This window comes from Panthera pardus, unplaced genomic scaffold (assembly GCF_024362965.1).
Source record: "Panthera pardus isolate Hobbes unplaced genomic scaffold, ASM2436296v1 HiC_scaffold_1, whole genome shotgun sequence".
NCBI lineage: Eukaryota > Metazoa > Chordata > Mammalia > Carnivora > Felidae > Panthera > Panthera pardus.
Genome location: NW_026526654.1, coordinates 81,108,235 through 81,130,863, shown reverse-complemented (window position 1 = coordinate 81,130,863; position 22,629 = coordinate 81,108,235). Strand labels below are relative to the sequence as shown.

At 50.4% G+C, this 22,629-nt stretch overlaps 1 long non-coding RNA gene across 1 annotated transcript; it reads left to right on the top strand.

Moving 5' to 3' along the window:
* Positions 1 to 3,277: 3,277 nt before the first annotated feature.
* On the top strand, positions 3,278 to 18,390 carry LOC109266092 (uncharacterized). Its single transcript, XR_002079545.2, has 2 exons — positions 3,278 to 3,768; positions 17,991 to 18,390. It is a non-coding gene; the product is annotated as an uncharacterized LOC109266092 (long non-coding RNA).
* Positions 18,391 to 22,629: the final 4,239 nt, after the last annotated feature.

The window sequence follows — 22,629 nt, the reverse complement described above, 5'->3', positions numbered from 1 at the left end:
CATCTGGGGCCTTGCACACCCTGCAGGGACCGGCCTTCCCACGGTGAGGCCCAGAGCTTCTAAACAGCTCACCCAGGACTGCGCTTTCCGAAGATGAACCAGCCCACACCCCCGCTATCTCCTCTCTCTGCTCGCACACCCTGGGCCCCTACCCACCTCCACTCATCGCCCCAGCGCCAGGGAGCTGAGATGACTGCCTGCTGAAATTCCTCCCTCAAGCCAATCCTCAGCTTGCTTACCCTGCCTCCCCGTTCCTTCTCACATACAGGCTTCTCCACAGTGAAGGCTCTTACCCCCAGTTCTCCCCTCCCCGTCCCTCCCGGCACCCCCACTGGCCCCGCTGCGTCCCTGCGTGGCCCTGGGTGGTGTATTATGCCCCCTTCTCTTGGGAACTCTGAGTAACAAACCGTCTTTTCAGTAACAATCATCTTCTGACCGGCTGGCCTTACAAACCTCAAGGTTTCTATTAATATGCTATGTTTTCAAACACTCGATTTCCACACCACGCTCCTGTGTCTAGGGAACTTGGTGGTGTAGCCGGCCCTGCTTTTCTTTGAAGCAGGGCCATGGGCGCTTCCTCACCTCTCATATCTTGGATTCAACCCCCTTCACTTAAGGTAATTTGGGGGGCTCTCTTCCTTGCAATCAAAAAAAAAAAAGGCAACTATAGTGAAACTCAACGGATGAACATAGGGGAATGGAAGGAAAAATAAGGTATAAATAGAGAGGGACGCAAACCATAAGACACTCTTAAATACAGAGAACAAACACGGTCGCTGGAGGGGAGGTGGGTAGGGGGGATGGGCTAGACGGTGGATGGGCATTAAGGAGGGCCCCTTTTGGGATGAGCACTGGGTGTCCGATGTAAGAGGTGAATCACTGGGCTCTACTCCTGAAGCCAAGACTACACTGTATGTCAACTAACTTAAATTTAACAAAACAAAACAAAACAAAACAAAACAAAACAAAACCCTGCCACACACACACACACACACACACACACACACACAAGCCAACTACAGGGAATCCAGATGTGACCTGTACTTACTTCTCCCACCTTCCCTGCTGTGTTTCTCACACCCTTCAGCTTCAGCCACACGTGACAGCTTTTTACTCAGAAATGTTCCTGTCTCCTGAACCTTGCTCCCGAACCAAGCTCTTCCTGCAGGAACACCCTCCCTCCTGCCTCCGTCGTAGGCTCTTTTGGCTCATCTACTCCTCCCCCAAGTTCCAGTGTGAATCTCACTTCTCCTCTGAGGCTTACATGACTCCGCCACCATAGCAACCGTGCCTCTCTCTGGACACCTGCATCGTCTACTGCTGGGGACGTTTCTGGGACAGCCTCTGCCACCTTACGTCCTTCAGGATTCGTCTCTCAGTATTCAGGAGCGATGTCTCCCGGAGCCTTCACATTCTCTTGGTCCGGGGACCGAATGTTTGGTTTCATGTGACGATAGGATGAACTGATGCCGAATGTGTCCTCAGCATCGTCCTTGTCATGGAGCTGGGGCATACGATCTGCAGATGTGACGTCTTGGGTTGCCCTTCTTGAGCCAGGGACTGGCCAGGAGGGGAAGCCAGAGATCTACTCACCTCTCTGTCTCGGCTTAACCCCTTCTGGGAGGGGAGGTCTGCCGGCCTCCAGCTCTTCTGAATGGGTACCTACATTCATTTCCCGATACAGGCTTCCCCCGCTATCTGAAAGTAGACAGTTCCTATGACATCTTCTGTAAGCCGAAATAGCGTAAAGCAAAGGCGCGATCGCCATTAATTTATATGGAAAAGAAAATCTGAGCACTCTCAGTCCCCCCCGAAAAAACCCCTCTGAGGCTTTCCTGATATCTTAGGACACAGCTTGCCAGTGGATGCACAGAATAACTCCAGAGAAAGCACAGGTGCCCCTCGACACAGTTCAAAGCTGGGGCGGCTTGAGGCCGAGATGCTGCGTGTTCTTCCCGGGGATGGAGCTTGGGGGGGGCCGCTCTTACCTCTTGGGGTCCCCGCTGCCTCTATAAGGTTCATGGCAAACATGCCGAATGCTGTTTTTGCCTCCGCCTTTTTTCGTAAAAGCAAAACTTCTCCTCTGGTTTCTTGTGGTTAGCGAAACAGGTACTCCTGTAAGGTCTTTCCGGAAAGCCAGGCGGCTTAGCATGAACTTCTGAAAAGCGAGGGACCCCTGTCCTTCCCGATCCTGGGGAAGATCTCACTTTGTTTCCCTGCCAGGCCTGGAAGGGAAGGTATGCTACAACTTAAAGCAACGAGAGAGGACCGGGAGAGGGGGCCGGCCCCTGGTCGGACACAGAGGACTATTTCCTATGTGGAGGCTGGCGCTGGGGTGGGAGGCTTGGAAAGCAAACTGGTGTTTCACAGTTTGGTCTTGGGCTGACTTGTTTATAATAAAAACATTTGGTTTGACTTCCCCAGAATCCAAGCCATGATGTAAATGCTGAAGCGTTCAGGCCACATTCCTTTTAGTCTCCAGAGAAGTTCTTTTCAGCAAAGGATGAGGGTGGGAACAAATAGTTCCTGGGACCGTCTCCAGTCTGAAACATTGCATTTAGAGTTCGGGCCGTGCAAATAATTCACATACTAAAATCCAAGTTCTAAATAAACCTCGTAAATGACAGGCAAATTATTTGTGTCCGAGTAATGGACAGTGTCTCTTTAAATGTTTTTTTCCATTCCTCATGCATGCTGTAATCAGCAGACGGCCCTACATTTCCCCACCACCCCCCCTGTAAACAGACCCTTCTAATAGCTAATATCCTGCAGTGACCAAAGCCATTAGAAGGATTAGGCCATTACTATCCTGTCCAGCAAACACATAATGCTCACGAGGATTGCCTTTTTTTCCCCTTTGGTTGTTGTTTTTATGGATGAATCGGGGCCCAATGGTCGGTTAAAAAATCAAAACGAGGAGGGCAGAGGGTTATGGCCATTTTCTCCAAGGACACCTCCCAAACAGCATTAGGATTTGAGATTCCTTTGTCAGAATGATGGCAGATGTCAGCTCTGTGACTAGAGCGAGCTCTGAGCATACACAGACAGTACGCAGACCTCTGTCCCTCGTTACCATCGTGTCTAATACTCGCTTTCCCCGGCACCGCGCGTCTGTCCCTTTTCTCTGCCTGTTCCCACAGCCCTGTTTGTGCTGGAAAAGACAAACCACCAGCCCAACCCAGCCCAAGGCCACGTCGCAGGGCTCGGGAATGTTCTGAAACACTGCCACCCAGTGGCACTTCCCAGGCATTACAGCACACCAGCAAGGGAGCCAGGAACCCAGTGTCCTATGCGGAAGGGTAAAGAGGGAGAAGGGTGTGCAAGCTGGGCATCGACGGTGAGGCCAGCCGCAGAGAAGCACCTGTATGGCACAAGGACAGGTAGCTGGTTTGGAACGGGCTAAATAGGACAGGTGACAGAAACCCGGAGAAAGGCGGCTGGATTATAAAGAGAAGGATAAAGAAGGTAATGGCATAGTCCGTCTGGGCAGTCCTTTCTAGATGGAAGAAACACACAGTTTCTGTAAGACAGAGCAGGAGAAAGATGACGGGAAGATGAGTCAATGGCACTCTTTTTGGAGTCGCCACAATTTGGATGACTCAGTCTCACATGTCTGGATTCTTAAGATCCTTGGGCTCTACTGATTTGGGGGACGCCACTGGACCTGAAGGGGCTACACTAGGCCTCTGGATCTCCTTTCCGCCCTAACGTTGTGTGGCTTTATTATCCGAAACGCTGAATGAACAAACAATGCAGAAAGGCAGCAGTGTAAGCTGTGGGCAATCCTTAAATCATCTGCGTTTGACTTTCAGATGCTGTAAAGGAGGGCATAAAAGACATACCCATTTTCAGCCCCTGGAGGTTCGGTGCTGGGACAGTAGGCCCGTGGGACGTGCGTGATCCTCAGAAAGAACCTGCGGTCTCACCTTCCAGCATCAGCAGAGAAGGGCCAGCTCCCTGGGATCTGGAACCTTCCAGCACTTTCCTGTGGAGGGGGTGGGGTGGGGTGTGGGGGGGTGTTGAGAGGAAATCGGCACAGAAGGGAGGTTGTGCCCCATTAAAATGGAAGTTAAACCAGAAGCTAATGGGTTAGTAATTGAATAGGTCAGCCTTTCCAGTAATATTTTTCGTTTTTAAAAGAGGCAAGTTATTCCAAAGAAATTAGATTCTGCTGGCTGCAATGTAAGAATCCAGGCAGGCGGTAAGTGACTCCTCCTCCAATCTTACCTGCTGGTTCCCGTCCTACCTCCGTCACCAGTATTTCTTGGGAAACAGCCTAGGTGATCACGATTTTAAAGACTGCTAGAATCACTTTCCTAGCCAAGGTCTAAAAGATTTGGGTTCAGGCTCCATTTGAAGACACCCGGGTTGTACGTCCCCCCAGCATTTAGGGTGTGATGGTTTCTGCTTATCTAAAGTGCTCACATGGCAAATATGAGCAGCGGAGCTGGGGATTTAAATTCCGTCTTGATGGGAATTTGAACTGAAATGCTCTGCCCACTGCCACTTTATAAGCCGGGAATCAGCAAGCTAGCTACAAATACCTCGAGGGGTCCTTGCAGTTTGCTCAACATAAATCAGCAAAATGACAGGCAATTGACTTTGAAGACAGCTCTCACATGGCTGGAGCCACTGGAAGCAGATGAAGGCATTTTCCTGTAAACATGATTGTGATTAGCACCAGAGTAAACAGCCGATCGGGCTCTATCTGTCAGACTCCAGCCTGCTCTGGATTTTTCATGAGGCGGAAATCAACAGGCGACTCCGTCGCGACGGAGAAGTGAGTTTGAGAAGTGACTTTGTATTTCTACACCTGGGAAGCGCTTCTGATCTCCTCAGAAGGTTGGGCGGGAAGACAGCTTGATCCGGCTCTGTTTTCGTGGAGACGGTGGGCGTCGGGCCCTCCCAGCACAGAAGCGGGTCAGCTTGCCGTGTGTGCTCCAGTGCTGTCTAACAAAGTTTGGCACGGCCCAGATTTTGGCTACGTGGCCAGGTGCACATTGGCAAGGCCGACCTTACCCGTGTCATCTGAGGTCGTCACCCCCGCATGCTAACGAGGCCAGGAAGGTAACACCAGTAGCTAAGCTGGCCGGGGCGTGCGGGCCCTGTCCAAGGAGACAAGCTGGCCTTGCTCCACCAGGGGCTGATGCCAACTGGGACAGAGAGCCCAGGGTTGTCATACCAACTGATCTTTCTGGAGAAGCCAGAGATTGGGATTTTCATGAAACACTACGCGTGCCAAATCAAATACGTGTGCGGGCCAAAAGCAACAGCGGGGACACAGTAGCAGCGTGACCCTCGTTTTGGATTCTTCCAAACTCATTCCACCTATCCTTGGTCTCCGAGCCACTGGCAGGGATTTCCCGAAACAGCGAGGGAGAGCTTTTGTGGACACCCTCAGCAAGGGAGTGCAGAGTCTACTGGCTCTCCAGATCTGGAAGGGACTTTTCAATACCTAGCTTAGAGCTTTCATGCGGCAGCTTGGACCACTTCTTTTTATTCGCAGTCAGCGGGGACTCAGAGGGACTGTTCGTCATCGCCGGAATAATCTTCCCACAAGAATTATAAACTCGGGTAGCATTTGGCGGAAGAAAGCGTCGCCGAAGGCTCTGGAATCCCATTCCCTCAAAGGCTCGAGGGGTGTCGCTCTGGTGAGCCCGGGCCTGGTCTCCGAATGGCTTTGAACCTCAGTTTTCTCCCTTACGGAATGGCTTCTTTTTTCCTCACGGGTCCTTGACGGTGCACAGCAGCCTGTGGCTGAGTCGGGGAGGCGTGTGCCTCTCTTCTGGGTTCAGCTCATCTGAGCGTGGTTCTCAAGGCCACCACTCACCGCTTGTGGGATTTGGGGCCCGTTGGGTAGTCTTTCGGACCCTTGCCGCTCTCATCGTTAAGATAGGGGTTAAACGAGTGTTTCCTCTAGAGTGTGGTGGGGATGTTCTGTGTGCCCAGCTCAGGGCCTGGCATGTGGTAGTTTGGAAGGTGCAATTCGGGGGACGGGCCGGGCACAGTGATGATGATGGGAAGGAGGGTCCGGGGTGACTCCAGGTGTCTGGGTGACTGGGTGCACGGGGGCCCAGTTCAAGACAGGTGATCCCAGGCAAAGAACAGGGTACTCGTAAAGACAGGTGCTCTGTTTCATTCACTACATGCCGAATTTCAGTCGCCTTAAAACTTTGAGGTCCGGAGGTCCAGCCGGAAGTCGCTGTGGGTATTTGGACTCCTGGCCAGAGAGTCTCTGCCCGGAAGCGGTAACTGAACGTGGGTGAGGTTGCCCAGAGGGAGGGTAGTGTCAGGGGAGAAGGGACCACAAGAGGGCTGCGACCCGAACCCGGAGGTTCAGCGGTGAGATGGGCCAGGGAGAAAAGTGAGGTGACGCATCAAGAGAGGCGGAGGGAGGATCCCGCAGAATGGGGAGGGTGCCGTTAGGCTAGGCGCTGCTCGAGGCTGTGGACAAGAACACCGTACGAAGTCACATCGGGGAAATCCTTAGGGAGCAGGGAACAGTGACAGCGGAGGACTGGCGAATCCACACGGCGCATGCCCCCGGGAGCTGGTGGGGCTCTGTGGAGTCGGGGGCTTGCCTTTTGTCTCTGGCTAGCGCACTCCAGGCTGGCGTCTGCCCGCTCGCTGCTGAGGTTCTGGTGCCTTCGATGGGGAGGAAAGCGCCAGGCTGCTGTCTCCCAGGGGGGCAGTGGCTCGTCTCTGCCTGTTTCGTGCCAACAGCACAGGCTACAGAGAGTGGGGAAGAGGGAGTGGGGGAAGCCCCCAGTACCGGGAGGAGAGCCACAGTCTTGGCATCACGGCATGGTGCTCCTTGAAAGTGAGGGGACCAGAGAAGGGGCCCAGGAGGCAGAAGCATGGTGGGTGACCCTGGCAGACGGATGGAGGGAAATGAGACAGGAAATCCTGGAAAATGAAGACAGAGATGTATCAGAGGGGAAACATCACTGTGTCCTAGGGGCCTGAAAGGGAAGGGCACCCCCAGGTAGCGCTGGGGGGCGCAGGTGGTCACCGAAGGCTGGCGAGCACATGCCTGGAGCCCTGAGCCTGCTCTCGGCCATGCCCTTCCTCCCTGGGGAAGCAGTCAGCAGGCATCCCGCTGTCCCCCAAACCCCGGTGCCTGTTTGTGGGCCCTGAGCACAGGGATGGGGACATGGGGCAGGGCCACGTGGTAGGACCCATCGGCGCCAGGGACAGCCAGGCCCACGGAGGCCTCCGCCAGACAGCCCCGTCCTTCCCAGGCTGCAGGGAGGCCCCAGCCAGGGATGCATCTGCTTCTCACTCCCCGCGGCTCCCTTTGAACTGCAACCCTGCAAAGCACAGGCAGCAATAAAACAGCAAAGGAAGCAGGGGCCGTGGCCAAGGGCAGGGGACAGGCCTGTGGCTCTTCTTCCCAGGCTGGCCTGGGACCTCGGGAGCTGCCGCCTGTGTTTTACGCCTTCGGTCTCCCTTTTCCCACATAAAACTGCTCAAGACCCACGTCAGTTCCAAGTTCCAGCACGGAAAATATAGCAGCACACAATATGTTGTTTTGGCAGAAAGCTATGAATTTTAGTATGGAATGTCTGTCACGGGGGCCCATCCAATTAACTCACTTGTCGAGAAATCAGAATAAATAGTTGAGAGGAGACGTCTGCGGCTTCTGCTCAGACCTTTATTTCTTATTTGTTTTCCTGCCTAAGCAGGTCTGCAGTCACCAGCATGTAGATTTAGGGTTGAGGAGGAAGGAAGACACAGCTTCCAGGGAAGAAAGGGGGTCGTTTCCCTGCATTTTGGACTCGAATTCTGGTCGCAGGAAAGTGTTGTGGAGGCAAACCTGGCATGTTCCCTTCGAGTCTCAGACTCGGTGCTTTTGTTCAGTCTGAGACAAGGCTCAGCCCCAGAAGCTTCTCTCCATCCTTAGGCTTTTCCACTGTGCTGGCGGGCGTGGCTGCGTCCATCCATCCAGTGGACAGCCCAGCCTGACATGGCTGTCCCCAGAGCCAGCCTCGATGCCTCAGGCAAGCCCTGTGACAAGGGAGGGCCACGGCATGAGTGGCAACCCCGCCCCAAGTTGGGGCGCTGACATGGGCCCTGGAACAAGAGGACCCTGCGGCATCAGTGAGGCCCTTAAGAAAGACGCATCCCCGGGGACACCTGGGTGGCTCAGTCGGTTGAGCATCCGACTTCGGCTCAGGTCATGATCTCGCGATTTGTGGGTTCGAGCCCCACGTCGGGCTCTGTGGTGACAGCTCAGAGCCCGGAGCCTGCTTCCGACTCTCTGTCTCCCCCTCTCTCTGCCCCTCCCCCACTCATGCTCTGTCTCTCTCTCTCTCTCTCTCTCTCTCTCTCAAAAATAAATAAACATTAAAAAAAATTAACAAAGAAAGAAAGACGCACCCTGAATGTGTGGCAAGGGAGTTTCCTCAGGAAGATCCTGGTCATGCCCACGTTTCTCCTGCCCAGATTCCCCGGGGGAGGCACAGGCCGCTGCTCTGGGCAGGGCACTTTCCCAGGACCCCTGATTCCCCGGGCTGCTCTCAGGGGTGCTCAGCAGATAAAACTCTGGGCAGAGGACGAGTCCCTACTTTGAGTTTTTTTCTGTGGCTCTCTGCCTTTACATCCTTGGTCAGGTGGCAGGGGTGGGGCCCCAGGCCAGCTTCCCCGGGGCCTGCATTCATGAGTTCTGCAGGAGCCCAGTGTGAGAGCTCACACAGCCGGAGGGACTGTTGGGGGGGTGGGGGGTGGCGGGCAGTAAGCTCCAGACGCCCAGGAAAACACCTGGCCCATAGCACCTGCCCACCCGCACACGTTCCCCAGCCCTGTGCTTCTGGAAGCCTCCTTCCCCAGCCTCTGAGACCCAGCCCTCCCCACTCCCAGCCCCCCCCCCCCCCCGGCAACCTGGACAACCTCTCCTTTCCAGCCTTTGCACTCCCAGGGGGGGTTGACATCAAAATCTCTCCAGCAGTGGTGGGAGAGCCCGCTCCAAAGCCCGCTCCAAAGCCAAAGTGTTTTCCGACCTTTGCTCTCTGGAGCAAGTGTCCCTAATAACAAGGACCTGGAAGGAGGAAAGGCCATTCTGGGGGCCCTGCCACAGCCCGGATTCCACATCCCGGGGCCTTCAGTCAGGAGTCAAAGGCTCATTCTTCAAGGGCTGCAGTCTAACTTTGTCTTTGTGCTTGGGTGCTGCTTCCATTTCAAAGGCTTCGCCAGCGAATCGCGTGAGTCATTCCTGGAACCTTCAGGAGTCTCCATGGTGACGGGCTTGAGTGGGCCGGAGGGAAGCCAGCATTCACTCCAGTTTGCAACAAGTTCCTCTCTTCTGATTTTTTTTTTTTCCCCTTTTCAATAGAGACTAGGGCTGAGGCTTTAGCTTTTTTGTTTTTTAAGCAAATCACAAAATGGAAACTCCCTAAGCTCCTTTTCTATTTTATCAAGACAACATTCTGTATAAATATATCATCTAGCCTTTACCTGTCTCTGTTGAGACCATGAAAACAAAGCAAGACGAAAACTATGCATTTGGGGTTTTTGTTTTTTGGGTTTTTTTTTTTTTTTTTTTTTTTTTTTTTTTTGGCAAGTGTTTGGAGAAGAGATCCTATTTTCTTGTTTACCTCGGTGAAAAGGCTCCGGGTTGTCATCTGGAACAGAGATGCTCACGGCATCAGCCCAGGAGGGTAGAAGGCCTCACTAGCCTACCATCACACGCAGCAGAAGTCTACCAGGAGTCTGAAAATATCGTGCGGTCACGATCCATGGAGACGCGAGTGTTCTTATCACCCCCAGGGCGCTCCCCATGCACAGAGAGGTTCTTCACTGTGTAATGATCAGGGAACTGCACAGTCCTCTGGGCACGTCACGCAATGAGCGTTACCACGTCCCTTTTGGTCACGAGAATCCGCGTAGGAATCTAGCAGGAGGTTTTCAAGTGGGACTAAATCTTAAAATCTGTCACCAGTGTGATGAGCATCGACGGACATAAGTACATTTGTATGTGATCTTTTGAGGGTACCGATCCTGTGTCATAGTCATGTGGCACCCATACGTTCCCATGTCTGGGGGAGGAAATGAGTTTAGAAAACATTACGACCTGAGTTCTGCTGGACTCCGCGATCCCCTCGGGCTGCAGCAGGATGTTTAGCCTCCTGAACCTTTACCTGCAGATTTCTGGGTGTCTGCAGGGGCATGTCGTGAGTGCTCTGCTCTGCAGGGGTCAGCCATTCTCCACTGGTGGCTATGAACCCGCTCAGTGTTCCAACCCTTTGCGGGGTGCTGGGCGGAGGGATGGGGAATGCCTTTCTCTGCTGCGTTAGTCCCTCCTGGGACCCCCAAAGCAAGGCTATATGGTGTACCAGCCTTTCGATTGCTGCTCACGTCTTCTGTCATTGTCTCAGACCTAGCCTTGGCCACCACCACCCCTCCCCCCAGGTAAAAGCCACACCTTTGTACCCGGAAAGGTTATTCTTCTCTGACAACGGAGGCTTTTCCAGTGGGTCCTGCTCTTCCTCTGGGTTCTTAGGACACAAGTTCTAACTTCGGGGGGCGGGGGAGGGGGGCAGTCACAGAGCCTTTGGAAAAGGTGATAAAAGCCTGGAAACCTCTCACGGCAAACTACATGCACACACGCCAGCATTTCAGAGACAAACTCAGAAGCTTATGGACCTTGGAAGCCGATGCCTGGGCCTCTGGGTAAGAATCCTGCTGGACATGGACTTTCTTGCAAGAATTTTCCTAGTACTGCTTTCTCAACACTTTGATCCGGTCCAACTCGCCAATGTGTCAGACATTCCCGGTCAAGGCTGAAGCCCTCAGGGGGTACAGCCCATGCCCACCCCAGCATGCACATTACTCATCAAATCCTTCAACCCACTAATACAGATGGTGTGTGTATTAGTTTCCTGTGGCTGCTGTAACAGGTTGCCACAAACTCGGTCGCTTAAAACAACAGAAATTTCTTCTCCCACAGTTGTGGAGGCCAGAGATCCAAAATGAAGGTGTTGGCAGGGTCCTGTCTCCCTCTGAAGGCTTCAGGGGAGAAGCCTTCCTTGCTTCTTCCAGCATCTGGTGGTTTCGGATATTCCTCGACCTGTGGTTGGACCACCTCCGTCTCTGCCTCTACCTTTCCGTCTTCCTCTTCTCCCTGTGCGTCTCTTATAAAGACACTTGTCATTGAACTTAGGGACCACACAGCTAATCCAGGATGAACTCATCTAAAAGATCCTTCATTTTATTACATCTGGCAAGACCCTTTTTCCCAATAAAATCATAATCGCAGTTTCCAGGGATTAGGCTGTGGACGTATCTTTCGGGGGACTATCACCTCAGCCCACTACAGTATTTCTCATTTACGTCTCAGGAGCTAATAGTACCTACCACACAGTCAGAGTTCAGCAGACATTCGTGTATTTTTGTTTGAGGGTTTGGAACAGAGGCTTGCACCCAGGCGCTCTGTCCACTCGATTCTGAATAAAGGCGGTATGTGTTTGCAATAAACTCAATGTCTTAAGCATTCCTCCGCTATGAAAGTAGCTCCCCCGCTAATTAGAGTAAATAGTTTCTTGCTTTCCCTCAGGAATTTGTTACGGTAGTTTATGCCGTTTTTCAACTTATCACATTTTAAGTATGCAAGAGTTCTCCAAGAGTGAAGCAAGTATGTTTGAAGGCTTCTTCTTTCAACCCCACAGTGAGGTCTTTTCAGACCGTCAGCATCTGCAAATGACTTGGATTTTATTTGTGAGATAACCTTTTAGGTAGATGTGTCATAATATTTATCAGGATAAAAAGATGTGCATTTATGAGTACAACCGTATATTTTTATGTAGGCGATCTTATTTCTGCCGTATGGCATTTCACTGACACCTGATACTCACTTTCAAATGTTCGTTTATACTATACGTGTACAAAGGAAATGCCATGCTTTTTCTCTCTTTAAAAATATAGCTGGATGTGACGCCCCTAATAGAAAGTAAATGAATATAATCAGATTTTCCCCCACTCTGGAGTGCAGATTTTGAGCTTTCATATTAAAACGTACCATGAAGTCTCTCCAACCTCCCTATCTGGAATGATTTTATTTGACAAGGTTAAAAGTGGCAATGAGAAGTCTGGCTTTGCCAGCAGGAACTTTTTAAAACAGCCTCTCCCTGTGTATATAATTCACACGGTACATACCTTGCAATTTCATGCAGCTAGTCATATTTTATTTATGAAATGTTTGGAAGCTGGAATCCAAAATTAGGGAAGGTCCAAACTCCTTATTCCCTATTCATAGTGTAAATTAGTTCAAGTTGCTTTATTTTCATTGTTTTCTTTCCATATTCTTAAAAAAATTTTTTTTTCATGTTTATTCATTTTTTGCGAGAGAGAAACAGAGCGTGAGTGGGAGAGGGGCAGAGAAAGCGGGAGACACAGAATCAGAAGCAGGCTCCAGGCTCCAGGCTCCGGGCTCCAGGTTCCAGTCTCCAGGCTCTGAGCTGTCATCACAGAGCCCGACACGGGGCTCAAACTCATGAACCAGGAGATCATGACCTGGCCAAGTTCGGACGCTTAATCGACTGAGCCACCCCGACGCCCCATCTTTCCATATTCTTTTACATGTAAGGTTTCGGCAGGGGAGGGCAGGACACTTTATTAATAATATTTATCATTATTTGTCCATTTTCCAACGAACAAAACCCACCGAACGATCCCAAGAGAGCCAGAGAAAAAGCGGGCTCGCCCTCTCAATGCTCAGCACATACCTGGCACGTTGGGGAAAGGCGGAAACACACAAGCTGAACATGTAGCCAAATTCGCTGACCAAACCCAGGCAAGTTTAAATGGGAGCGCGCAGAGCCAGACTTGAAGTCAGAGATGCGTTAACATCAGGCCTTTCAACTTCACCCAGTAATAAAAGCCAGCAACAACACAGCATCAATCAAGTAAATAAGACTTCCCTAAAAGAGTCTGCACTCGCCCCTGGGGGAGCCCTGCAGACAGATTCCACTTCCAAGTTGAAAGGAGGGCTAGAAGGGCTGTATCCCCCACCCTACCTCCCTGCACTCAGAGCTCTCTGTTCTGCAAACACTTTGCAATTTACTCTCTTTCCTGAAAGTATGTTAGCCCATGGATACAAATAGGCTGATTCCTCCCTAGAAACTCGCTGGCTGGTCTACCGGGGAGCTAGTCAGTCTCATTTCAAAGTCCGATGTGTTTGATTTTCAAACTCCCTGACAACTCGATCTGGTTTTAATTAAGTGCTTTGAATTCAGTTATTTTAAACTCAAAAGTGTGCCTGGATAAAGATTAGGATGATCAGTTTGTGTCGGAGTGTGTTTTCAACCTGTGGTAAGCTTTCTCCTTGCTAGAAATGGCTGTGGATAGAGGGTTTTTATTTGTTTGTTTTGTTTTGTGTTTAATCAAAGGGGCTGGCTTTTCCTGCATATCTTTGTGATAGACACCGGCTGGGGTTATTCTGTGAAAAATTGGGCCCGGACCAAGTGGGGGGGGGGGGGGAGGAGGAACAAGTGATTCTGGCTTTCAAAACTCACTGTGCTTGCAAATTGTTTGCAAGCACAAATGTCCGTGATCCCACCTTCCGCATAAGCCTTAGCTAGCATTGAGATGCAGGCTTTTAAAGACGTAACTTCTTAAGCATCTTCAATACACCTAAGTGCTGGGCCCTCCCTGTTGGTTCTTTCAATTGGCCAGGTATAGGGTAGCCGCATCATTTACTGTCCATGCAAGGACCCTCTTGAGGGTGGACAGAGGTACTAAGTGGATGGGATGCTAGGACAGCAGGTATAAACCAGGACGTCCTGCCGAACAGGCACCTAGGTTCCCCCAGACAGATGGAGTTCTTCTGCCCTCTGGGCCAATTACCAAGGGTTTTTCAGTGACCCTGAATATGCTGGAAATGTCGCCAGCTTCACCTGCCGATGGTTCTCATAAATCCTGGCATCTTTTCTTTTGGAATCATCTCTTCTTTGTCCTTGGGACACCAATCCCAGTAACTCACTATTTCTGGACCCTAGAGCACTTTTGTCACAAAGTTGTTGTTTTTTTTTTTCTGCCTACGATGCTCCTGTCTTTCCCACGTCCATCCATGGAGATCCTAGTGATTATACAAGACCCAGTTCAATGGTGCCTCTTCTGTGAAGAAGGAGCGGGGGGGGGGGGGGGGGGGGGGAGCCTTTTTGTCACCTAAGCTCTCACAGGGCTGTGTTTGTGTCCTTCTTGGGGCACTTGCTTCTTTGTATTTTGTGACACTTTTATGTGTAGCATCATGTTCATTGCTGAACTGAGAGGAGGGACCAGGCCCAAAGCCTGGACTCCACAGCACTCCTTGGTCTTGAGCCCTTGGTTTAAGTACTTCTCACGTCTTATTTGAATTTTGGTGTTTTGGGTGGGTTCTTTTCTAAAGTGTGATGAGAAACAAAGATTGAAAGCTTTGCTGCATCTGGCATTTGCAGGGAACAGGCTCACACTATTGTTGGATTTGAATGCTGGCCTCTCCACTTAAAAGCTGTGCAATCTCGGGTGCCTGCGTGGCTCAGTCGCTTAAGCATCTGACTTCGGCTCAGGTCGTGATCTCATGGTTCATGAGTTTGAGCCCCGTGTCGGGCTCTGGGCTGACAGCTCAGAGCCTGGAGCCTGCTTCGGATTCTGTGTCTCCCTCTCTCTCTGCCCCTCCCCTGCTTGTGATCCGTCTCTCAAAAATAAATAAAACATTAAAAAAAAAAAAAAGAGCTGTGCACTCTTGTGCAAGTCGCTTAACTTCTCTGTGCCTAGAAAATGGGGATAATAATAGTCCCTATTTCCTAGGGTTGTTATGAAGACCGGGTCCTCACTGAACACAGCACAGTAATAGTACATACTCAGTATCTTAGCCTTTGTCATTCTTCGGGCTGCCCTCCCTGTTTCTGGAGCCTTTATTTGCATTTTTGAACTGTGCTGTAACCAAAAGAAAACCAAGAGCTATCGGTGCGTGTAACGTGGTGAGGCCTAATGTCCACCTGCGCGTCAGGCGGTGCCAGCGATGTCTCCTGGAAGGCCACTGCCTCGATGAACCCCAAGGACACTTGACAGACAGAAGGATGAAAATGAGCGTTGGTCACTGCAACGCAGTGAAAATCCCTCTTGAACATGAAGAACAGATGGGCTGCCCCTGCCCCCTCAACATGAGAGATCAGGGTCTCCACACATCTGCGTCCTCATCTGTGAAACAGGAATCCTAATGGCACCCACCTCGTGTGGCCGAAGCAAAGATCAAATGAGCTCATACATGGAGAGCATTTCGCCAATTCCTGGGTATAGATTTCCTGTACTCCCGGAGCACGAGTTGAGTGTTGTTGAGGGAGGCGTGTTGGGCGTCCTGGGGATGGTCCCCTCGTATTTCCTTCAACTGCGGGAAATCTTGTGGTTAGCTCCACCAGCGGAAATGCAACAACAATCTGAGAACGCAGGGGCCCCTCTTTTTACTAGAAACCCTGGTGGGGAGACCCCGCTCCCCCCTGTCTGTGAGCTTCTGGTGCAGGAAGGCCAACACCAACAGTTGGAAGAACAATTAGGCTGATACAGACACCAGAGTGACCATTAGCAACAGAAATGGTGGCAAATTAAGGCCATTAAGTCACAAGCTGGAAAGAGACCAGAAATCTTTATTAATCGCCAAGAAGAGGACATGACTTCCCAGAGACCCTGACAGGAGAAAGGAGGTCAGAACACCCACGGTCTTTCTGGGTGGAGGCCAGTGGGTTTGCATGAGTGCATGAGCATGATGATTGCATCCTGCATTCTAGAATGACTCACCCTGGCCAGGGGGGGCGGCATGAGAACTAAGGCTTACATACAGCAGACTTCACAGCCCCGGGGAAAGAAGTTTGTTCATTTCCAGGAGCATTTGCACCTAGCTCGCACATCTGGTTTGTTCGGGGACTCCACAAGGAAAGTCATTCCACAAAATTTTCTTGCCATTTTGCACCAATAATTAGCATTTTTTAAATGTTTATTTATTTGGCGGGGAGGGGAGAAGAGAGAGAGGGAGAGGGAGAATCCCTAGCAGGCTCTGCCTGACGTGGGGCTCCATCCCATGAAACGTAAGATCGTGACCTGAGCAGAAATCAAGAGTCGGTCGGGATGCTCAGCCGACTGAGCCACTCAGGTGCCCCAGCATTTTTTCTTTAGCTTTATCCTTATTCATGCCTACTCTTTCCTCGGCGCCTCTCATGGAAGGGGCGCGAAGGTGGTTTGCATTCTGATACAGCGCACACGTTCTCAGAGTCCGCATGGCAGAGCTATCCTCAGTTAATTTTCACTCAGATCTTAACCTTCTCAGCTTGCTTCACTCGGACTCTGGATTTTAAGCAGAAATAATGGTTTGTGACTTTAAGCAGGGCACCGGCTGCTTCCCCACCCTTTCCCCTGTGGTTTCGTGAACCACACAGTCCCATTCTGCAATATCCTTATTTCTGAATTTCCAACTTCGTTCCCATCAGGGAGATGACTAATGCTAAAAGCCATGTATTACAGCGAGGTTTACTAGGAACGCCAAATGCTCATTTGAGACATCCTTTCAAATGGTAACAGCTGTCCTTGCAGCCAAGGTGACATTTATTAAAAAAAAAAAAAAAAGTCCCAGCTTGGCCCCCACCTCTCTTCAGTTCTGTCCCCTATACCTCCCTGAGGTTGTAATGAGAAAGATTTCAGAAACGAGCACAGTGGTGCAGAACCACCCAGTGGTGCTCCGGGGGAGGCATGCCCTTGGGGTGGGCTTACGATAAACCCCTCTGTGGCAGGACCTGTCCCCATTGCCATTTTTCAGGCTGGGAAAAGTTGATTCCAAAAGGCAGCGTAGGGAGGGGCTGCCGTGGCGGTGGGGAGGGGGTGAGGAGCAATTTCTTTAGCGTTCTCCAGATCTTTCCAACCAGGCTTTCCTTGGTGCCGCCACTTCCTCTGGACATCCTGGCGGGAGCTCAGGCTTTGGGTGGCTCGGAGGAGGCCAAGGAACAGAAGCTCTGAAGGCTGGTAGAAGAGTGTACCCAGTGTTCCCAGCCCCCACCCACCCACCCACTTATGCAGGAACAGTGTTCCCAGCCCCCATCCACCCACTCGGCCCACCAGACACTCCTGTGAGAGCCAAGCCCAGTCACTGCCCCTGCCCTCCTCCAAAGAGTGAGAAACCTAGTGGGGTAGACGCTTGGTCCAGCTACAGGAATAAACACTGGAGGGAGAGGAGAGGAAAGAGGCAAGGGGGCTGGGTGTTTGGACGAGCTTCAGGTACAGTCGTGGGGTGAGAAGCTGTGGGGTGGGCGGAAATACATCAGGATACTTCCCTGAGGTATGCTGTGGATGATGCCCATGGGTCCCCTTTGGTTTTTAGGAAAATGAGTACAAGATCGGAGTTATTTTGAAATTGCTTTGGGTTGCGGGTCCAGGCTGGGTGAAGATCGCACGTGGGGGCAGATGGCAGAACTGCTCGTCTCAGTAGGACAAGCCTGGGGAAGATTTTCTATTTCCTGGGCACTGGAGTACTAGAATACCCACGGAAGAAGAGCCGAAGGCTGAGGGCGACCCCCCAGGTTCGGGTGTGAACAGCGATGGAGCTAGTGAGGGGCGGCATTGGTTTATGTGCAGACATATTTGCCGTGAACTTCCCATTCTTCTGCAAGGGGAGCTGGGGGCCTGGTCACCTGGCCAGCGGGCTGTGGGGTGGGTCCCTTCAGTGCCCTGTGTCCTCTGGTTGTGTCTGCTGCTGGCATTTGGAGGTGATAGAGGACAATGAAGAGAAGGCTAAGGTTGCATGTCCTTTTTATAACCAACGTTTGTTGCTGGCACCTTCCTTTTGGAAAAAAGACACTGATTCATGACTGAACAATCCCTCTGCGCAGAGAAAAAAAAAAAACACCCTTGGAGTCTCTTAGTGGATTTCTGTTTAAAGTAATGGACGGCTTCCATAGGCTATTCAGAAAATGGCTGAGAGAAATCAGAGCAACAGAGTTGATGTTTTTATTTCTGTCTCTTTCTCCCCGCAGATGAGTTTGAAATTCTTGCTCTGGGCCATATGGAGTGGATATTCCAGAAGGAAATTATATACTGCTCTCTGTTTCTACTCAACTGCTTTCCACTTTGTCAAGTGGACCCTTTGAAGCAGCCCTCTCCTTACCTCACATTCTGACATGAATAATTGTTTAATTGCCTCTCAGTCTACACAAGATAAGGAACCGTGTCTCGAAATTGTGTAATTCTCTTAACTAAACAATAGCGGAACCACCCAGAGCAGTTTTCAAAGACAGAAAAGAATTTCTTACATATGTTAAGCATTTTATTATTTTCGAAGTGCGTTGCTCTGCAGTATTTTTTAAATTGGATAATGCAGACGAAGCCCTGTGTAAATTGTATCATATAACAAACGAGTAAGATTTACAACAATTATTGATTTGATTTTCCATGCACGAAACTGAGGCTCAGGGCGGGGAGGGGTAGCCCCGAATCATGACAGTTGCTCGGGGCCCAGACAGCTGTCTGTCTCCTTATTCCCCTGTGCTCTCTCTTCTGTGTCAGGTGGCCTTACCCAGAGAAGGCCAAGGACGACCTTGGACCCAAACCAGAGGCTTCCCAGAGGGGGTGGGGCCTAGAGTGGAGCCCGCGGGTGTGTTTCCTGACCTGGGTTACCTCACGCTGTCCCCCCTGTCTCCCTCACAGGCTTCGGGCACACACTTGCCTTGTTCTCTTGTTCAGCTGCTGCCAATCGCTCTTCAGCAGAGCCTTTCCCTCAGGCTGGGACCCAGGAGTTGTTACATTCCCTTGGGTTTTCAAAAATACGGGTTGCTTTTTCTTTAAAAAAAAAAAAGTGTCCCTAAAATAAGCTCACAACCCATTTCCATGTTTTAAAAAAGCTGTTAGCAATTCCTGATGGTAGGCTCTTATCTTGATCTTTAAGTGTGTGGGCAGCTGGCCTGGGGCAGCCCTGCTGGGGGGCTGAAATCACAGCCAGTAGAGCTGAAGCACCCATCGTTCTCCCACCCACCACCAAGATGGAGCCCAGAAAGCCCCAACACCAGCTAACCGGGTGGGGGGTGCGGGGTAGCCTGGGCGAAGGGGCCCCGTGCAGGTGGTGGGGGCGACCAGAGAGGGTTTCCTGTGCATCGGAGGACGCAATCCAAAGAGTGCCAAGGTAACCGTTGGACTCTGAGACGATATTTGCAAAGAATATGGCTACGAAGGGATTTATAACCAGGATATGTGAAGAACTTTTACAACTCAACAGCAACAAAAGAAAACCTCCATAAAAAATGGGCAAAGGACTTGAACAGACATTTCTCCAGAAAAGACATACATACAGGTGGCCAACATGCATGTAAAAAGGGACTCAACCTCACTAATCAGGGAAACGCAAATCAAAACCACAGTGAGATCGCACTCCACACCCGTTCGTGTGGCTATCATAAAAAAACACCCCACCCCTCCCAATAAGCCAGAGCATAACAAGTGTTGGGGAGGATAAGGAGAAACTGGAGTCTTTGTGCGCTGCTGGTGGGACTGGAAAATGGTCCAGCTGCTATGGAAAACAAGATGGCGGGTCCTCAAACAATTAAACAGTTACCACATGATCCAGCAACTCTATTTCTGAGTATATACGCAAAAGGATTGAAAGCAGGAACTCGAACCAATATTTGGATACCGACGTTCTCAGTAGCATGATTCACAGTAGCTAAAAGGTGGAGACAACCCAAATGCCCATTGATGATGAATGGGTAAATAAAATGTGGTACATCCCTCCAATGGAATAATACCTAGCTTTGAAAAGGAAGGAACTTCTGTCCTGTGCTACAACATAGATTAACCTTATAAACATCTAGCAAGTGAAATCAGCCAGACGCAAAAAGGCCAATGCTGTGTGGTTTCACTCATATGAGGTATCTCAAGGAGTCAAATTAATAGAGACAGAAAGTAATCCCTGTTGCCAGGGATTTGGCGGGGGGGGGGGGGGGGGGTGGGGGGGTGGGAGGGTGGGGAGGGATGGGGAGTTGTGTTTAATGGGAACAGAGTTTCAGTTTGGGATGGTGGAAAAGTTCTGGAGATGGATGGTGGTGATGGCGACACACGAGCACGAATGTACCGAAGGCCACTGAATCGCACACTTAAAAATGGTTACGTGGTCACTTTTATGTTATGGTTGTTTTCCCCAAATTAAAAACTCACAAAGACGGGTAATGGCTAAAATGGAAGTTGTATGTTCTGTATATTTCACTGCAGCTTTGTAAAAGTTGTTAAAAAGTTAACAGAGAGAGAGAACGAGACAGAGAAAGAGGATTTCCGGGTAAAGGTTGAGTTGAGAACTGGTGGGGAGAGAGGGAGGCAATGAGGTGTTCTCCATCGAGGAGAGTTCACCTCTGCAGTGTGTGAGGACGCCTTGAGGACCCTTCCCAGCAGATGCTTGGTCTGAAGAGGTCAAAGGAGCAGGTGTCTGGCCCCTTCCCCGTGACCATCTGTCCGATGGATGATCTCTTCTGCCTCATCATGGATGGCAGAGAGGACAGACAGTGCCTATTAGGGGATGGTCAGGGCCGCTCCCTAGACTGACTTTGCTCATCAGAGGGTAAGTGAAGACACACGCTGTGGACAGAGAGTTGGCCGCGGGGACATTGGCCAGAGGTAACATAGAGCAGAAACTTGCCCCCCATCCCTTTTTCTTTTTAACAACTCCTGGTTGATTTCTCTTCTGGTTGGACCACATCTTCGGGTAATTCTTTCAGGTAAGTCTGTGGGTAGGACACTTTCTCAGCTCTCATACGTCCCCAAATTTCTTAGTTTTGCCCTCACACTGGAAAGATAGCTTGATAGGTTGGTTGCATAGAGAATTCTAGAACAAGGTCACTTTTCCTCAGCATTTCATGAAGTTACTACCCCATTGTATTCTTGTTCTGGGTGCTGCTGATGAAGTGTGATGTCAGACTGTTTCACATTCTGAAGCACATGATCTGCTTTTTCTCTGGAAGATTCTAGCAGTTTTTCTTTATGCTTAATATTCTGACGTTTTACTCCAATGTCAAAAGGGGTGGATTTGTTTCATTTTGTTTTTAAGTCTATCCTGTTTTCGGGTACCTGGGTGGTGGCTCACTCAGCTGAGCATCTGACTCCTGATTTCAACTCAGGTCATGATCCCAGGGTCGTGGGATCAAACCCCAAGTCTGGCTCCGCACTGAATGTGGAGTCTGCTTAAGATTCTCTCTCTCTCCCCTTCTGCCCCTCTCCTCACTCATGCTCTATAAATAAATAATTTAAATTTATTATTTAAATATATGAATAAATAAATAAATAAATAAGCCCTGTTATGTCCTTCCAGATACATTCATTTTGAGGACTTAAGTTTTAGGAAATTCTTTTCTCTCATTTCTTTAATCTAACCATTTAAAAATGTTTTTAATGTTTATTTATTTTTGAGAGAGGGACAGAGAGTGAGCAGGTAAGGGCAGAGAGAGAGAGAGGGAGACACAGAGTCTGAAGAAGGCTCCAGGCTTTGAGCTGTCAGCACAGAGCCTGACACGGGGCTCGAACTCAGGAACTGTGAGATCATGACCTGAGTTAAAGTCAGACGCTTGGCCAACTGAGCTACCCAGGCGCCCCTCCCTCATTTCTTTAAATGTCACTTCTGCTCCCTTCTCTCAGTTTTTTTCCTCCTGGAACTGTTAAAGATCCCCAGGGTTTATAACGTGTATTTCTCACTTGTCCTTTCTTACGTTCCGTTTCTTGATCCCTATGTGCTGCTCTCTGGAGGACTTTCCTCCTTCACTCACCTGCATCTGTTTGGGTATTTGGCTCACCCACTGGGTTTTATTTATTAACAGGATGTACCCGATCACTGCCCAGACTGCTGACAGGAAGAGGCCGCTCTACTTTGCTCACAGAGACGGTGGGGAGAAATGGGTCCAGCCGGGCTCTGGTCTTCTTTCCCCATAAGCACCACACCCTTGTGTCTAAACCATCCCGGCTCCTTGCTTCCACCCACCAGGTGAGACACATACTCACTGCTGTACCTCTGTTGCAGGCCCCTCTTGTCCTGCAACACATCTTAGGCTGTTCCTTTTCCCTTGCATGTGGTCTTTTCCATCTTTGAGGGATTTTCCCAGTTTCTGGGTCACTAACCCCCCCCCCCCCTTCTGAGTTTTCTGAGTGTTGTTACATCACATCCATTTTCTATCATCTCTGAAAACCTGATCCTGGAGGGGAGGCAGTTGTACGTGTTTCAGCCACCATCTTGAAAAAGCAAGGCTTCGAGTCAAATCTTGACGAAGTTCGAGATGTAAAAGATAAAATGAAGCCCTGTGATTGAAGCAAGGGCGGGGACTCCGGAATCTGCTTCCCTTCTCCCTCACGCCTGGGAGGAGGCTGCAGGGAACACTCTGTGGAGTGTGGTGTGAAAACCACTCACCAACATTTATGTCATGGCTATGGCAGTGGCCTTGACGGTTGGTACCACAATCCCAATAGCCCGTTCCCTCAAATAGTGACAGATCACTTTTCTCCCACTGAGAAACCTGGAACCCCCTTGGGACCTCCCTTGGAATGTCTGCGTTTGGTCTTAAGAGAAAGGATCTCGGCTCGTTGGCGAAGAACTGACATTTTCTGAGCTCGGCAAGGCATTGATGCCATTAGTGGGTCTGTTTAGCA